Consider the following 18028-nt stretch of genomic DNA (forward strand, 5'->3'; position numbering starts at 1 on the left):
ATCGTCCTTGCTTGACATATTCTCGTGTATCCTCGGATTGAAATTTTGAGTTTTCCTTTATGCTCTTTTCATAAATGCGACTAACTGTAACGACCCTAAATTTTACTTATTTAATCTAAGGTTATTACTCTATCTTGAAATGTGGAATTTACATTAAATGGGCCCTTATCATAAATGCGACTACACCAGTCTTTTATTACCTCGTGAAAAACGATTACAAGGGAAAGAATGGAAAGAAAAACAACATTGAAACAGTTGTCTTATACTACCCTATGGTTTATTATGCGATTACAATTCAACCTATTCTAACCTATACTAATGATGCAAACCGAATTCAGCCTATACAAACCTATACTACAAAAATGGAAAACAACTGCCCTATGCATGTGCCACAGTCCCGGGGTGTACGATGCTGTCGTCGATCTCACATGGGTGCCTTGCCTTTATTTGAAAAGTAAAGTAGCACAAGGCTTGAGTATTTCTAGAATACTCAGTAAGTGACCCCCTATCAAGGTTATGCAACAATCACATGCAAATTGATGATGGGACCTATCTTTCATTTTGTTTTCCCTATGGTGCTGTTCTAATGGGTAAATTTGGACGTGTACCATATACTCTACACACAGCCAATACGTGCGAGTATGAGCTCACCAGCTAGTTCGCACACCGCTGGACACTTTCCTTGTCCGGTGAGCATACCCTGGGAATCCATAGGCCGGACACCTGTTAGAACTAGTAACCGTCACGGCAACGCTATGCAAGGCATAACTATTGTTATCCTGCCATTGGATGTACGCGTCCGTACCCTCGTGATGGGATATAGAGGTATCCCCCCAAATGCATGAGCACACATAATGCATGAGGTCCCCATTACTTCTACCTTTGTCATTAACAAATATAACCCCACTGTCCTATTTCATGCTTAACATGTCATTTTCTCATTTTAAGTTTACGTAACATACATAATACTATTGGAGTTATATTTCGAGCAATTTACCGTATTTCATGTNCAGAACCGACGCCGGAGAACCGAGTCCCCAATCTAAACCGTTGAATAGCTCGAGGCAAGGTGCTCTCACGAATCGCACCTTCCTATCTCGACAAAACGTTCAAGAACTTCAGGTTAGTCCACGAGTATCTACATGGAGAAGTCATCAAAATTTTCGTGTGCTAGCAACGTTTTGTGTTGATCCTTGGACTCTTACCCCCCAACAGCGCTATCTGGTTAAGTTCTGAAGTGAAGGCGGCCAAGATCGGCGTTCAAATCGGAGTTTAAAGATAACGTGATTTTCGGTAAGAACTTGTGTTTTTCTCCGAATTTGAACTCAAATAATAAGATCTGTGATCATCAGAAAAATTTAAGAAAATTCTTTCCAAGGAGTAGAATAGGAGGTCTACAAGTTTCGTGAAGAAAATTTAACGAATCGGATTACGGATTGGAAGATAAAAAAATCGAGAGAAAATAGATTGAAACGGGAAAGAGACCTGGAAAATGAAGGCGGGAGAGAGGGTGGAGGCCGCCACGCGTCGGACGGCGTGCGGAGGAGAGCGGCGGAACCGGTGATCGACACGTGTCGATCACCGGCTGGTGAGGCGCGTCCTCACCCGGCAGCGGGCACGCGTCAGGCGCGCGGACCCGGCCGGCCCGACCGGCGCTGCACGCGAAGCGCCCGACCCGGCGTCTCTGACCCGCGCCTGCGCGGGGGAGAAGCGCGTAGGGCACGCGCGCGTAGGAAGCGCGCGTGGTGACCTTCCAGGGCGCGTGCGTCGCGCGTGGGGCGCGTGAGGCACCGTTTTTCTTCCCGTTCGGTCTCTGTTTGCTTGTTTTCCGACCCGATTTTGATGCTGACCCTATTATTATGTGAATTAGGACTTGTGAAGAAAATTCCAGAATTGTTGGAATCCATTCCGTCAAGAAAAACTTGAACTCGGGAAGGCACGCGTCGACCATGTAAGTAGCCATTTGGACTTCCACAAGCAATACTTGTAGGAACCGCTAGGAACGAGCATGCATGCTACCACCTATGAAATTAGCTAGCCCGACTTAGCGTCCTATTATAGAAACTGCGAATATAAGATGATTATGGAAAGCTAGATTCAAAATGTGTATTAAATCTGTTTGATTGAGACTCTGATAATGTATGTATGCATGAGGGGGTTGGGAAACTTGTGAAATCTGCGCTCCGGGTAAAAGTCGGACGTTATCTTCCCGTTGAGCATGTTTGATAATTTTGCATGAACTGCTGCGTGTAAACTCTCTTGTATGATGATTGCTTGGCTTGTCTTTCTGGATGAATAGGAAGAAATTATGAGCTTGATTAGGATGCTTTTGGCTAAATAAGCTAGACGAGACCTTAGATTGGGGGACCCCTAGTACACCGTGCAATTAGACCCGCGAAATGATTACCGGCGGAACCAGAACCCAGAATTCCAAACCCGATAGGTTTGTGACACCAGGCACGAGAGTCCTAGAGAAATACGAATCTAAGTCTAAGGCACCAAGTTCCACCCTAGAAAGAATAATAGGTCACCACGGTAACTGTAGGTAGCCCGTTAGGGTTGAGCAGTGAAGATAGTGTCATCAGAACCTCCACTTCCCTCTCTCCTCCGATACCATACCGTCGAGACAGAGCTCCGGTACGGTGATCGTTGAGCTTTGCAGATCCGGATAGGGAAGCGTGACAGGTGCCCAGACCTAGTGGTGATAGCTAAGGGGTTTTCTGAACATGACTCCTGAGCCGTAGAAACTCGTCCCTGAGCGGGGGACGTGGAGCCACTTAGGGTAACTCAGTAGCTGACCGGCACATAGGGGGTCGCACCCCGCTTTGTGGATGTATGGTCCCGTGTGAGGGTCGTCAGTTAACCTCCACGGATGATGTTCAGAGAGAGAGTCACGTATTCGGATCCAGCCATACGATCCCCTCAGATTTGCTTATGAGGTCGCGCCTCACCTCAGGACGCTGATCATTTCACTGCATAAGATGGGCAAGCCTCTTATGATGCATAAAAGAGTTGTAGCTTAGATCACCCTGCATAGAAACCCGAGAAAGACCGTGGTTACCTACCAAGATAAGGATGCGAAAAGAGCCTACAAGTAGGCTACTTACTGAGTATTCTTTTATACTCATTCCTTTCTACTCTTTTTTTTTTCAGGCGAGTGAGGCCAGGGATCAAGGCGGGAATGCATGCTGAATCTTAATGCCACAGAGGAGTGTCCCGGGGCGTCTAGGAGTCTGTGCATAATTTTGTTTAGATTTGTCATGCATTGTTTTGTAAACCGCTTACTTACTATTCATATGTGAACACCTTGTTTTGGATTTTAAACCTCCTTCATAATTGTTAAAGTTTCTTTTTGTGAAATCTCGTTTCTCTATTGGTTCTTACACGATTTCATTGCATAGTCTGTTGGTCCGGCTCTTAATTTCGAGATTCAAATTTTGGGCTGTGACATAATCATTCAAGAACATCATAAACGTCGTAAGTACTACATATCACATCAGACTAAACAGCATACATTCACGTTCACAAGATTACGTACTTAAGCACATCAGTCTAGCATACAATTTAATGACACGTGCGAATCCACGGGCACGTGCCAACATATAACAAATAACGCGACCCTACGACGGGTGAGCCACTTACCTGGTAGGCCTTAGCCGAAGTACTCCCTAAAATATAAACATAAGCTCCTAGCTCCTCGTAAACGTCCTACGCTTCTGTTGGTGGTTGGTTCCTATTGGATCATTCGACACCTTCGTTAGTATTTCACAAACATAATTAATTTTCAACTTGAATTTGTGAAATACAACCTTAAAAGGATACATTTCACCTCAAACGAGGTTGAAACTAATACCGGGAGGGTCGGAACGGTGAGAAACGGGTCGAAAACAAGTTTCTTGAGTCGAATAAGACGCTGGAGCCGAGAAGCCACTGCCGAGTCGATTAAGTTGCCGGAGGCGAGGGGTGTCGTGCTGTAGACGTGCCACTTGGCACAACTAGAGGGCAAGCGTGTGCTGCGGTCTCAGGATGAGGCGCGGGTTTTCGGGTTGATCGTGAGTGATGGGCCGGCCTAGGCTGAAGAAAAACGTGTAGGTGGGTTGGGGTTTGAGCGTCGGGTGTTGGACTGGGCTTGCGGGTCTCGGGTCGGTTGGGTTTTTGCTCTCGAGACGTGGCTGGTGGGTTAGGCCATAACTGGGCTTTCTAGTTTGGGCTGAGGCAACTGGGCCGCGAAAGTGTCGTCGGCCGCGGTTTGGACAGAAGTGGATTGGGCTCGGTTCGGGTCGTGGGAGTCCGGCCTTCGGGTCGGACTTCGTCTCCTTCACCCGGTTACTCACCGATTTTCTTGCGACCTCTCTCTCATCTCGGTAACATCTTTTTGACGTCCTTTTTCCCTCCTTTTTTCTCCGTTTCCGAATCTCGTTCTCCCCCTAATTCTATTTTTGGTATGTGTTTGGTTCGTAAAGGCCTAATACTCCCAGATCTGAGAGGGTTTAAAAATCCGACGCTCTGTCTCCCTTGCCCGACGGTGTACAACGTGTAGGATTCGTCTAAATCTACCCCTGGTGTGTGTAAAAGTCTGTGGGATTATTGTGAGGCTTAGTACTTCAATTGAGATAATGAGAAATCATTTCGCCTTTTTAGTTGGAACTTTAGGCGGTTCGCGAAAAAAGATAGAGAAAAAAATTATTCTTAAAGTCGAGACTAAAAGGAATGTATGATAAGCTCATGGATCCATACATCTCAATCGGAAAAGAATCAATAGAAAAAGAAAGAATCGGAATTGATCGATATATTTCTTGAAACAAACGAAAAGGAAACGATCTTAAAGTAGATTTCTTGGAACTTTAGGCGGTGTACAACCTTGCGTAAAGTGGAGGTTCTAAATCTACCCCTGGTGTGTGTAAAAGTCTCTAGGATTACTTTCGTTGCGTAAAGCGGAGGTTTTGACGTCTTTCTAGTTTTTCACTTTTTTTTCTTCTCTACAGGTATCTACAGGGTGGCTGAAGGTCGGGTTTGGTTTCCGTGGTGACCCAGACGTCGGCCGCCCTTTGTGGGTCGTGTACGAACGAAAACTTCGACGAACTTCCGTTTTTTTTTTTTTTATCTGATCTGTTATAGAAATGGTGTAGAATTGCTCCCGAATTTGGAAGAAATCTAAATCTAAATGCGTATTGCCTACTATTGGGAGCTCGATTCTTGTTCCAAACTATTGCCTAAACTTTCAACTTTATAGGGGAAGCTTAAACTGACATTGAGAGCTTAAGAATCACTATGATTTTGAGATTGAACTTTCTGGATAATCCGTAAAAACTATCTACACCGGTCAGAGGACACAGATTTTTATCCCTTTTTATTCATGATTCTTATAACAACTACTGTATTTTTCTATTAAACAATATCATCGCCGCATACATGACATTACTACTATGCATGAAAGAATTCATTTACAACATTTCATAAACGGTGCTATGGACTTAAATGTTCATAATGAACTCATTAAAACAATATTGAGATAACATTAGTTTAAATAATAANATTATTATGTGAATTAGGACTTGTGAAGAAAATTCCAGAATTGTTGGAATCCATTCCGTCAAGAAAAACTTGAACTCGGGAAGGCACGCGTCGACCATGTAAGTAGCCATTTGGACTTCCACAAGCAATACTTGTAGGAACCGCTAGGAACGAGCATGCATGCTACCACCTATGAAATTAGCTAGCCCGACTTAGCGTCCTATTATAGAAACTGCGAATATAAGATGATTATGGAAAGCTAGATTCAAAATGTGTATTAAATCTGTTTGATTGAGACTCTGATAATGTATGTATGCATGAGGGGGTTGGGAAACTTGTGAAATCTGCGCTCCGGGTAAAAGTCGGACGTTATCTTCCCGTTGAGCATGTTTGATAATTTTGCATGAACTGCTGCGTGTAAACTCTCTTGTATGATGATTGCTTGGCTTGTCTTTCTGGATGAATAGGAAGAAATTATGAGCTTGATTAGGATGCTTTTGGCTAAATAAGCTAGACGAGACCTTAGATTGGGGGACCCCTAGTACACCGTGCAATTAGACCCGCGAAATGATTACCGGCGGAACCAGAACCCAGAATTCCAAACCCGATAGGTTTGTGACACCAGGCACGAGAGTCCTAGAGAAATACGAATCTAAGTCTAAGGCACCAAGTTCCACCCTAGAAAGAATAATAGGTCACCACGGTAACTGTAGGTAGCCCGTTAGGGTTGAGCAGTGAAGATAGTGTCATCAGAACCTCCACTTCCCTCTCTCCTCCGATACCATACCGTCGAGACAGAGCTCCGGTACGGTGATCGTTGAGCTTTGCAGATCCGGATAGGGAAGCGTGACAGGTGCCCAGACCTAGTGGTGATAGCTAAGGGGTTTTCTGAACATGNTTTTTCTATTAAACAATATCATCGCCGCATACATGACATTACTACTATGCATGAAAGAATTCATTTACAACATTTCATAAACGGTGCTATGGACTTAAATGTTCATAATGAACTCATTAAAACAATATTGAGATAACATTAGTTTAAATAATAATAAAGCAATGCCTTGATCTAATCTAAGGATCATTAAAAATAACATGAATGCAATTGCCCTAAATTTGGTTCCGTGGCCTTCAATGCAACGTTGTCATCCGTAAATGGGTATCTTACCTTTACTTTAAAATAAGAGTAACATGTGGTTTGAGTACTTTAATAAATACTTGGTAAGTAATCCCACTGTTAGGGTCGGAATATGAATCACGTGTAATATAGTGGGACCTATCCTTTCATAAATACATTGTGGCATGGCCTTGGGCTTTGCTTTTCAATCCGAGCAGAGTTGAATATGTTGTACTTCCTTACACACGACCCATGAATGTGCACATTAACCACCAGGTGGGTTGGTATAAGAGTATTCTGTGGGTCTACCTCATCGAGCTTGTGCACACTCACACTACCAAATACCATGAAGGGAAAAGACTCGCATAATATCATAAGGAACATAAATATTGTAAGGTATGTGTCTGTACTGATCATAATGAGGAAGTATCTCGATGCACCTCCCATATAAAATGCATGAGATCCCTAACATTAAAACACGACATAATGTTCCTATGAGACTTACATATTTGATTCTTGTCATATTGTTCATGATTAACAATACATGATTTTTCTAATGTTTCATAGGCATAGGGTGTACTAAACATAATATAGAACTATCTCGATGCACGTGGTATACAAAATGCACGACGTCCCATAACATTAAAGCATGACATATATTCATGGCGCTAGTCATACCTCCAATGTATTCCTAGCATAGTGTTTCTATGAGAGATAAATACTTGATTCATTTCATATTTTTAATAATTAACAATACATAATTTTCTAATGTCTCATAATCATAGAGGGTACGTATTAACATAGTTTACATGAAATGATACATGAAAGATCATGCACCAAATAACATCGAAATCCTAACATTGTTCTATGACATAACATAATCCTACAATAGTGTATATGATATCATAGCGTAACTTGCATGCAACATATCGTATACCATAGCATATACATAACACAGTATATGTCATAGAATCATTAAGAACACTCTGACTAGAGTATGATTACTTGAACTATATGTAGAGACATAAGAGTGGATCAAGTTTAAGTATATAATCAAAATGATCTATAGTATAAGGATAAGGCTAAGTACCTTATTCTGGGGACATTATGGATGCGGCCCGCTTTTGTATATGATATAAACAATGTGATCACTAAATTGTACATGTGGAGACATGTGAGTGGGGGCGTCCTATGCAATGAGTATTGCATAAGATTGGACCATGAAGAAAACCACTCTCACATGAAGAAAACCACTCTCGCATAATATCACAAGCTGTGAATCATGATCCTCACATTCATCATCTGAATCAAGTATACCATTCCTTATCACCATAACTTTTTTATTAACACACTCTTTGCTCATGTGTCCAAACTCTTTGCACTTCCAACATTGAATAGAACTAGACTTCTCCTTTACCGTCTTTGACGCTCCATTCTTTTTACCAATGGAACTCTCAGATCCTTGTTCCAAGTTTTAGAATTTGAAAAGGTGTTAGTTCGTGATGTGTACCTTTTTTAATGCTCTTTTTCTTCCTTCAATTGGTCTTCAATTTTGAGAGCATAATGATACATGTCTTCTAGATATGGTGGTGGATTTCTGTCAACAAGATGAGCAATTTCTCGATTCAAACCTCCAAGGAATCTAGACATGGTATCTTCTTCTTCTTCTCTAACATTTGCTCTTTCCATCATAGTTTCCATCTCTTGATAATATTCCGCCACACTTTTTGTTCCTTGCCTCAAACCTTGCAATTTAGTTTTCAAATTTCTTTCCTAATGTTTTAGAACATACCTTTTTCTCATGGCTTCTTTAAGTTCTTCCCATGTCTCTATTGGATCCTCCTCTTTTCTTCTTCTCTCGGATTTGAGATGTTGGTACCAATCACTAGCATGATTTGTAAATTCAGCAATAGAAAGTCTCATCTTCTTATTTTCACTATAGGTGTTGCAATCAAACACATGCTCTATCTTTCTTTCCCACTGCAAGTATGCCTCAGAATCTGCCGTTCCACAAAAGGGTGGGATTTTGAGTTTAACTCCCCCATCTCTATCTTCATGTACTCTTTCCATCCTTCTAGGTTGCATAATAGTTGCATGGTTATTTCTTCCTCTCCATCTACCATCAACTTGTCTTTCTTGTACTACTATACCTTCATCTTCTTGTAATGTTCGTTCTTGTCTTTGTTGTTGCGTCTTCTTTCTTGTCTATCTTCCATCATCATTTTCATCATACCTTGAATTGCTTGAAGAATGGTTGTATTAAGATCTGGTACTGGTGGTACTCCTTCTCCATTATGTGACATTTTTTTATCAAGGGACCTCACCACACTTCTCACAAAAATTTCACTCAGGGACACTCGTGTTTAACACTCAAAGGTAGGCTTTTGGTACTAGGTCAAGAATGTAAAGGCTGACTTTTTTTTTTTTTTGATAATCTGAGAGACAGAAACAAGAGAAAAAAAAAGCAGTAAAGATATTTCTCCTCTAGAGCGGCAAAGAACGTCGACCAAATGCTCTGATACCAAATGATAAGCGCCTACAATGCTGGAATTTGCAAAGCTAGAGGTCCTTCTAGAATCCTTGCAAAACGCTCACAGAGAAAGCTAACTTAACGGATTGATTCCAACTAAGAGCTGGTTAGAAGATAAATGACTCTTAAATCGAACTTGAAATCTATGATGGTCACTCTTAGATACTAAGACAATTCACTCAAGAATTGATCAAAACTAATTCAATGAATCGGTTTAAACATCAAACCTAAAGGAAGGTTTGAAAAAGTATAACACCAAAAGGGTATCAAGAAAACACAAAGGTTTTTTTCTGTATTGAACAAAATCCCCCAAACATGAGTATTACATTCCTTTAAATAGGTCTACAAGGTAACCCTACCAAATATGGTTCAGCCACCAACCACAAATTACTAATAAATGCTATTAAATACAAATTGAAGCAAACAAGGCATTAATAAATTTTCTTAATTGGTAATTCAACTACCAAAGGCAAGTCTTCTAATTACTTTCCAATATCAGTCACTCCATTATTTTCTTGATTTGATTCTTGAATCTTCTTTGTATTGTTTCTTGTAATTGCTCGTTCAGGTACATGAAAGTGATCAGTTGTTGGATTCATATCAATACAAATAAGAAAAAAGTTTCAAGCGAAGAAAGTAGGAAAGACACAAACAAAGAAGACATGAAGACTCAACAAGCCGAGAAGTGATTTTCAACAGCACCTAGTAGGTTGGAAGAGACTCCTCATTATGAGATCAGCTGGAAGCGCATCGAGATACCTAAAGTCAGCCTCATCCAATAAATTGTGTGGGGGCAGATGTCACAGTCATGATTGCCCAAGGCGTGTTGCCTGTGGTTGCATGTTGCATGTCTCAGCCACCTCTCGCACCCGAAGCGAGAATCATACCACTAGACCAAATGCCTTGTAGTGGATCTATCATTTTTAGTTGTTGGTCCATGTCTTTTATGCGCCTCAATATTTGAAATTTATCCACATGTTTTTGTTTCAATTCTAGAAATAGAAATGATATCCATAGAAATACATAAATTTACAATGCAAATAAGAAAAACTTCGTGATCAAGTTTTAGATAAAAGTAGCAAACATGTTGATAGATATAAAAATAAATTCAAGTTCTTTCTCTGGCCTAATTATCAATTGATGATTTAGCTGATATGAATTGTTATTGGTTTGATACCAATAATAACAGTCATTTTAGTATGCTAAGGATCCATGTGTCCATGAAAATTAGTTAATGCTATATTTTTCTTATATTGGCCATAATATCTCTCAACCAAATGCCTTAGTTGAAAATGTATTTAATATTTTTCTTTTGTCCTTTTCTTTTTTCGAGTGGTCTTATGTCTCCATTCCATTTGAAAATTGATATTTTGTTTGGTAATTTTAAACTCATTATTTTTGTTTGTTCATTCCACCTAATTTGTAAAAAAAATCATACCACTAGACCAAATGCCCGTATAGTGGATCTATCATTTTTAGTTGCCCGTGTGTATATGTTTTCTGCACCTCAATATATGAAATTTATCCACATATTTTTGTGCTTTAGAACCTACGATTATTGTCATGTTAAAAGAAGAAGAAGAAAGAAAACATTTGAATTTTAAGCAAAATTCACACCCAATTAAGTTTTTGAAAAATATTTCTATTTATTTATTTTTTCAAACATAGATTGATATAGAGTGGCTAGTTTTCAAAACTACTTCTTTACTACAATTGAATAATATTTATATTGTAAAATGGGATTAACTTCCTTTAAGTTTTTGTAGTTTCTTTTTATTACTATGTTTACTTCTATCTCATGTTACTCCATTTGTATTTACTTCGTTTTATACAAAAGTTGACCGTAATTAAATAATCCATGTGCTTAATACATTCTCTACAAGAATAAACTTATTTGTATCAGGATAAATTACAATGAATACGGAGAAAAGAAATCCCAAAAATAAGTAGAAGGTTGAGAATTTCACTCAAGCACACAATGTCAAAGCATGACTGCATGGCTCACACGCAATTCTACCACAAGAATGGCATGAAACTTGCATAGATGATGCTCGAATTTCGAGGGAAACTTCTCAATTTGAGAGATCAATTTCATTCATCACAAATCTAATTTTTACATATTATTGTGTGTATTTATAGTCTCCCACAAAAGAAGTTAGTGGCTGGGATTTAATCTCGGTCCCCTTAAATCTCCAAAAAAAAAAAAAAGGAAGTCAATTTGATAATTCTACCATTACAAACTTTATGAAATTAAAAATAAATAAAGTTTTCTAACCACTCATGTAATGATGCTTGCAACTTCATTTGCTCCTTCAACTGTGTAAATATTCACTTCTGAAGCTCCAAATAGTCCTTACTCAATCTAATAAGCTTGTAACATATGAAATAATAGTTGAACCGAGCCTATCCAATTTTGTAGATGAAGAATGAATGCTTGTTGAATCTTCTTGGCCTTAGATCGTGTAATAGGCCTAGTTGGAACATTTGGAACACCATGATCCTTATCATCTTCCCCCTCTTCAAAAAGATTCGTCCTCGTATCAGAAAATCATCACCTACATCAAAAGGACTCAAGTCAGCAACATTGAAAGTAGAATGTGCTGAAAATTCTCCTGGAAGATCATTTTATATGCATTGTTATTAATTCTTTCAAGGACTTGATAAGGGTCATCCCCTCTTGGATGTAACTTTGTTTTCCTTTGAGATGGGAATCACTCCTTGCGAAAATGTATCCAAACCCAGTTACTGGTTTGAAAAATGATTTCATTCCATCCTTTGTTAATTCTTGTAGCAACATTGAAATTTTGTCTCTCAATTGTCTCCTTCCCCTCTTTATGCAATGTTTTGATCCCATTTGCCTTACTTGTGGCTGCTTTACTCACAAAAATATTAGAATGAATAGAAAGCAAATCAAGACGCGTACGTGGATTAAACCCGTAAGCAACTTCAAAAAGAGAACAATGAGTGGCAAACATTCGTCCCAAGACTTAATATTCTTACAAATAATAGCCCTAAGCAATGCTCCTAATGTTCTATTAGCCACCTCAGTTTGCTCATTAATCTGAAGATGACATGTAGTTGAAAACAATAATTTGTTACCCAATTTATGATTTAATATTCTTATAAATAATAGCCGTAAGCAATGCTGCTGATATTTTATTAACTACCTTAGTTTGCTCATGAGTTTGAGGATGACATGCAGTTGAAAACAATAATTTGGTACCCAATTTATCCACCATACTTTCCAAAAGTGACTTAAAAATTTAACATCCTTATCATTTTTTTTGTGCAGCAAACATTGGCAACATTGCCTTTTAACTCCTTGAAATCACTTGTTAGGGTACACGAGTGACTTGACTAAGTCCTTTGTTCTTGCTTAATCCTTTAATTTTTTTTCCTTTCTACCCTTTGGGTCTTTCATGAGTGGCTTATTCTTATGGGAGCTACTTTTCTTCATTTTTTGGGTGTTACATATACATATTCGTTACAAACACAAAATAAGAAGCAGACTCCAAAGAAGAACAACAAATACTAGATTAAAAATAGAAGTTAGTCCATGGCCCACACTCAAAAGTCCACTCTCATCCACGACTAACTCTTAGTTACTTGAAAAAAAATGATAAACATGGAGTGAGTAAAACTTAGTAAGTAGCCTACTAGTAGATTCTTAATCGCGACCTTAAGCTAGGATATTACTTCTTGTTATGTTTTTAGGATCTTAGAACTTCGAGGTCATCGTTTCATGTATCATATACTGATTCTGAAAACCTTCCCCTAAAATAATCTTCAATTTTCTCCCCATGAACACATGAGTGGTGTCGTCATAATCATGTAATCCTACTGATAAATCGTTGTGCAGGACATCTCGTTTAGCTGATGATACATATTGCAGGACAACCTACCTAAAGAGGAATAGGGGCCTTTTAGTACACATCGTAATGCAGATAATGGTTACTTATGGGTATGGATCCTAGCAACTTATTTAGCATGTTATTCACATAGTTCTAGGTACTTGGTACATGGATTATTGATGAACCTAGGTTTATACATAATGTCATGGGTTAGGCTTTAGGAGTTGAGGTTTTAGCTTAGGAAAACATTAGAGGGTAACCTAACATGGACTAATTCGTGTGAAAACCTACTAGCACTTTGAGGACCTCTTTCCTTCACCAAACTTATGGGTAAACTTAGAAGGTGCAGGAACAAGTTTGGAAATGAATAGTGGACTATAGTTCTCAAATTTGAGGTAAACCCATGAACACAATACCCCAAAACAAAAAACTTTATCTCTCGATTGGGTACTCGATTAAGATTGCTTCTTGCCCCTAATAGTCTACCCTAATTCATAATTTATAGATGGATTTTCCACTACCATTGAAAGGTCTAGAATTTCTATAATTTCATTCTTGATTTTTCTGAATCTTCTGCCAGAAAAGTCTTCTCCGATCGGAGCCTTCCTTTTTTAAGCACCTTGTAATTCTGATTCTATAAAAAAATTAATGATTCGGGAAGTTTATAAAAATTAGAAAAAGTCACATTTTCTTAATGCTTTTTCAATTTTACTTGTTCTTTGCTTCTAGATACAACCTAGTAAGGATTATACACTGTCTCTTATTGGAGACCTTGAGTGTTGCAAATTCTCCTCTCCTTTGAAAACTTTCGGTCATCGAAAATGCTTATTCTAAAATAGGTCAGGGTACAAGGTTCTTATTTGCCTTCTCTTTCCCATGTGGCTTCTTCTACTCTATGATTCTTCCATAGGACCTTAACGAAAGAGTTTCATGAGCTAGTACATGCGAACGATCTAGATTATACTTTCGTAGTATGGATACATGAAAGATATTATGTACTGTAGACAAGTTTGGGCATTGCCCATTCTATAAGCCACAGATCCAATCCTTTCTAATATCTCAAAGGGACGGATAAACCTAGGGCTTAGCTTCCCCTTTTTACCCTACCTGAGCACCCTTCTCATGGGGTGCTACCTTTAGAAATATATGATCCCCTACCTATAATTCCATGTCCTTGCGCCTTAGGTCTGCATAGCTTTTCTCTCGGCTTTGTGCGGTTTGTATCCTAGCTTTAATCTTCTGGACTGCGGCGCTGGTAATTTGCACCAGCTCTGGCCCAATAGTTGTCGTTTGCCCCCTTCTTCCGAAAAGATAGGGGATCGAAATCTTTGTCCATAAAGAACCTCATATGTGGCCATTTGTATGATGGCTTGGCAAGTATTATTATAGGCGAATTTCATAAGGGGTGGTACTTATCCTAGCTTCCTGCAAAATCCATCACATATACCCTTTCTGTTTGACCATCTGTTTATGGGTGGAATGTCATACTATAACTGCGTACCCAATGCCTTTTGTTGAATTTTCCAGAAGCGAGATTTAAATCTGGCGTCTCGGTCTAATATTATTGCCTTTTGTTGAATTTCCAAAAGTGTACCCAATACCTTTACTGATGAATATTCATTTTAAATGTTAGCAAAAGTAGCTCAGTTGGGAGATTGTTATACTAAAGATTTGAAGGTCACACGTGTTTTATCCACGTTCAACGCACCTAATACAAGTTTATTACCTGACTATAGAATCTAAAAACATAACTTGCTTGTTCAATCTAAAATTAGTGATTATTTCTTTTTTAAACATAATGAATTAGTGGAAATACCTTTACTTATGAATTTTCATTTTTAATATTAGCGGGGATAGCTCTGTTGGGAGAGCGTCAGACTGAAGATTTGAAGGTCACGTGTTTGATCTCCACGTTCACCGCACCTGTTTCTATTTGCATAACCTGACTATTCAATAAAAAAATTAGTCATTACTTCTTTTTAAAATCTCAATCAATCAGCGAAAATATCTTTACTAATGAATTTTCATTTCTAATGATTGCGGGAATAACTCAGTTGGGAGAGTGTCAGACTGAAGATTTGAAGGTCATGTGTTTGATCCACGTTCACTGCACTTGGATCATGTTGCAAATAGCCTTACTTTTGAATTTTTATTTTTTAATGTTAGCCGGGATAGCTCAGTTGGGAGAGTGTCAGACTAAAGATTTGAAGGTCACGTGTTTAATCTCCACATTCACTGCACTTGTTTCCATTTTCATTTTAATTTTAGCGTGTGAATTATGAATTTTCTTACTATCTTATCTAAATTGAGAGATGATTTCTTTTTAAAATTTCAAGGAATTAGCGTAAATAATTTTACTGATGAATTTTCATTTTAATGTTATCGTGGATTAATTGGGAGTGGGCCTGGATAGCTTAATTGAGAGTGGGCAATAGCTGAAGTGGGAGTGGGTATGTAGATCTAAAGATAGCGTGGATTCCTAATTCTTTATTTGACTATATATTTGACTATAAATGCTTATAAGAATTCTTTATTTGACTATAAATGCTCTATAAGATATTTAGTAAAATGACTCATTTTATTGCATGGAACAATAAAATTGATGTTCCCGTAGAATCGTCAATACATTCTACTTTCAATGTTACTAAGTTGAGTCCTTTTGATGTAGGTGATGATTTTTCTGATTCGCGGACGAATTCTGAAGAGGGGGATGATGATAAGAATCACGGTGTACATTCTACTTTCAATGTTGCTGAGTTGAGTCCTTTTGATGTAGATGATGATTTTTCTGATTCGAGGACGAATCCTTTTGAAGAGGGGGATGATAATAAGAATCACGGTGTTCCAACTGGACCTATTACACAACCTAAGGCCAAGAAGATTCAACAAGCATTCATACTTCATCTACAAATATGGATAGGCTTGGTTCAACCATCATTTCATGTGTTACAAGCTGATTCATTTGAGTCAAGACCATTTGAAGATTCTAAAGTAAATATTTGCACGGTTGAAGTAGTGGATGAAGTTGCAAGCATCATTTCATGAGTGGTTAGAAAAATTTATTTATTATTTTAATTTCATAAAGTTTGTAATGCTCAAATTGACTTCGTCTTCTGTGGAAATTAAAGGGATCGAGATTAAATCAGAAACACTAACTTCTTTTGTTGGGAGACTATAAATACCCACAAATTATTATGTAAAAGCATATTTGTGATCAATGAAATTGATCTCTCAAGTTGAGTCGATCCCCCTCATAGAAATCTGAGCATATCTTTGTCATTTCTAAGTTTCATGCAATTCTTGTGGTAGATTGCATCTGAGTCATTCAATCAAGCCTTGATCAAGTTCAATTGTGAAGTGACTCAATTTAGAAAAAGGTTCCAAATCTTGTTTCTCAATCTTGGATCTCATTATCTAATTCTAGCTTTATCTCTTGGTTGATCCAAATTTTGTAGAAGAAGGTGTTAATTTCTTTTATCAGCTTCCTCGGTTGGGGAGGGGATGAAACATTTCTTATAAGCATGTGGAAGTCTCTCACTATTAGACGCGTTTTAAAATCGTGATGTTGACGACGATATGTAACGAGCCAACGTAGACAATATCTAGGCTAATACTCATAATTTGTTGGAATAGTTCAGTTGGTTAGAGCGTATGATTGTTAACAATAAGGTTGGGGAGGTTCAAGCTCTCTTTTTAGCATTGGGAATGAATCATTCCATTTTAGTACGTGGAAAAATTTAACCCTTCAACCAAAGTGACAATGTCATATAATTACGAAGGTTTGTGATTCCTAACATTGTTACATAGTCTTAATCTAGCATCCTTAATAATTATGTTGAGTTCTTCTTACAGAGGTTTGTTTGTACGTGTCATGAAAAATGATTTGAAGTATTGAAAATTGAGTTATTATAGTTGTGCTTTGAAGTTTTTAAAATTGAGTTACTAAAGTTATGCCCTATTTAGCTTATCTAAGCTATTCCCGGCCATTGGTGCCACGCAGTTTAACTCTTCTAAGCATACCAGAAATCAGGTAATTTAGTTATGCTCTTACCATTTGCCCTACTATCGATTCAAGTTGCAATAGGTGAGTTGGCGAATATGCAATATATGACTATATGACATATATGACTCCTGAAAGATCAGATGACTTGCCACTCGAGAATAGTTGGCGAATATCTAACAAGAAGACGAAAAAAAAACAAAAAAAACAAAAACAAAAGCTGGGACGAATTAGTTAATTTCTTTGATTTAAGGGTTTTTGCTTCAACCATAGCTTGGATAGTTGCGTTGAGAATTAGGGTTACCTAGTCAATTTGAGATCAGAGCCTAGATTGCATCTATGTGACCTACTCTAGAATTGATTTTATCTCTAGTTTATTCGTTATGCTATTGTTTTCCCTTTCTTTAAATCTGTCCATTTATTTTCTTGTGGCCATTTCCATCATGTTCATCATATTTTGACTTGTTCTCATTTTCTTTTTGAGGAACATATTCAGACCCTGAAAAAAAAAAGAAATTCTTATCATATTTGTTCGTTATAAATGGTTCAAATACACTTCAATTGACATTCTTTCTTATTCCATCTAAATCTTGAACATTTGTGTTTGATATTTTTTTTCTCATCATTTAGACTTAAAGATAAATTCTAAATTTTCTAGTATTTTATAAGAGAGGAAAGTTAGGTTGTTCTCAAATCTTCACCACCATTCTCTTTGGAATTTTTTTTTTCAATGTGCAATTCCATCCAAAAAAAATATATATTTGTGCCCTTCTTTCTTTGTTTATTTTTTGTTTTTATTTTGCTGTTATTTCATAATTAACTTATCTTGATTTCATTGAATAGCTTGCCTATTATCAAAATTGCTTTATCCATGTATTAGCCTAACTTGATCATAATTTATTCACTTTCTAAAATAGCCTACCTTTGTGTGTAATAAACACGAGTGTCCCCGAGTGTAAAATTAGTGAGTTGTGTATGTGAGATCCTAAACATATTTAACTATTGGGGGGGGGGGG

The 18028-nt window shown here is 38.0% G+C and overlaps 1 long non-coding RNA gene across 1 annotated transcript; it reads left to right on the plus strand.

The window, feature by feature from the left end:
* The first annotated feature begins 1011 nt into the window (after positions 1-1011).
* LOC111439727 lies at positions 1012-1920 on the plus strand. Its single transcript, XR_002709849.1, has 3 exons — positions 1012-1122; positions 1216-1293; positions 1871-1920. It is a non-coding gene; the product is annotated as an uncharacterized LOC111439727 (long non-coding RNA).
* The last annotated feature ends 16108 nt before the right edge of the window (positions 1921-18028 follow it).

This window comes from Cucurbita moschata, unplaced genomic scaffold (assembly GCF_002738365.1).
Source record: "Cucurbita moschata cultivar Rifu unplaced genomic scaffold, Cmos_1.0 Cmo_Scf00104, whole genome shotgun sequence".
NCBI lineage: Eukaryota > Viridiplantae > Streptophyta > Magnoliopsida > Cucurbitales > Cucurbitaceae > Cucurbita > Cucurbita moschata.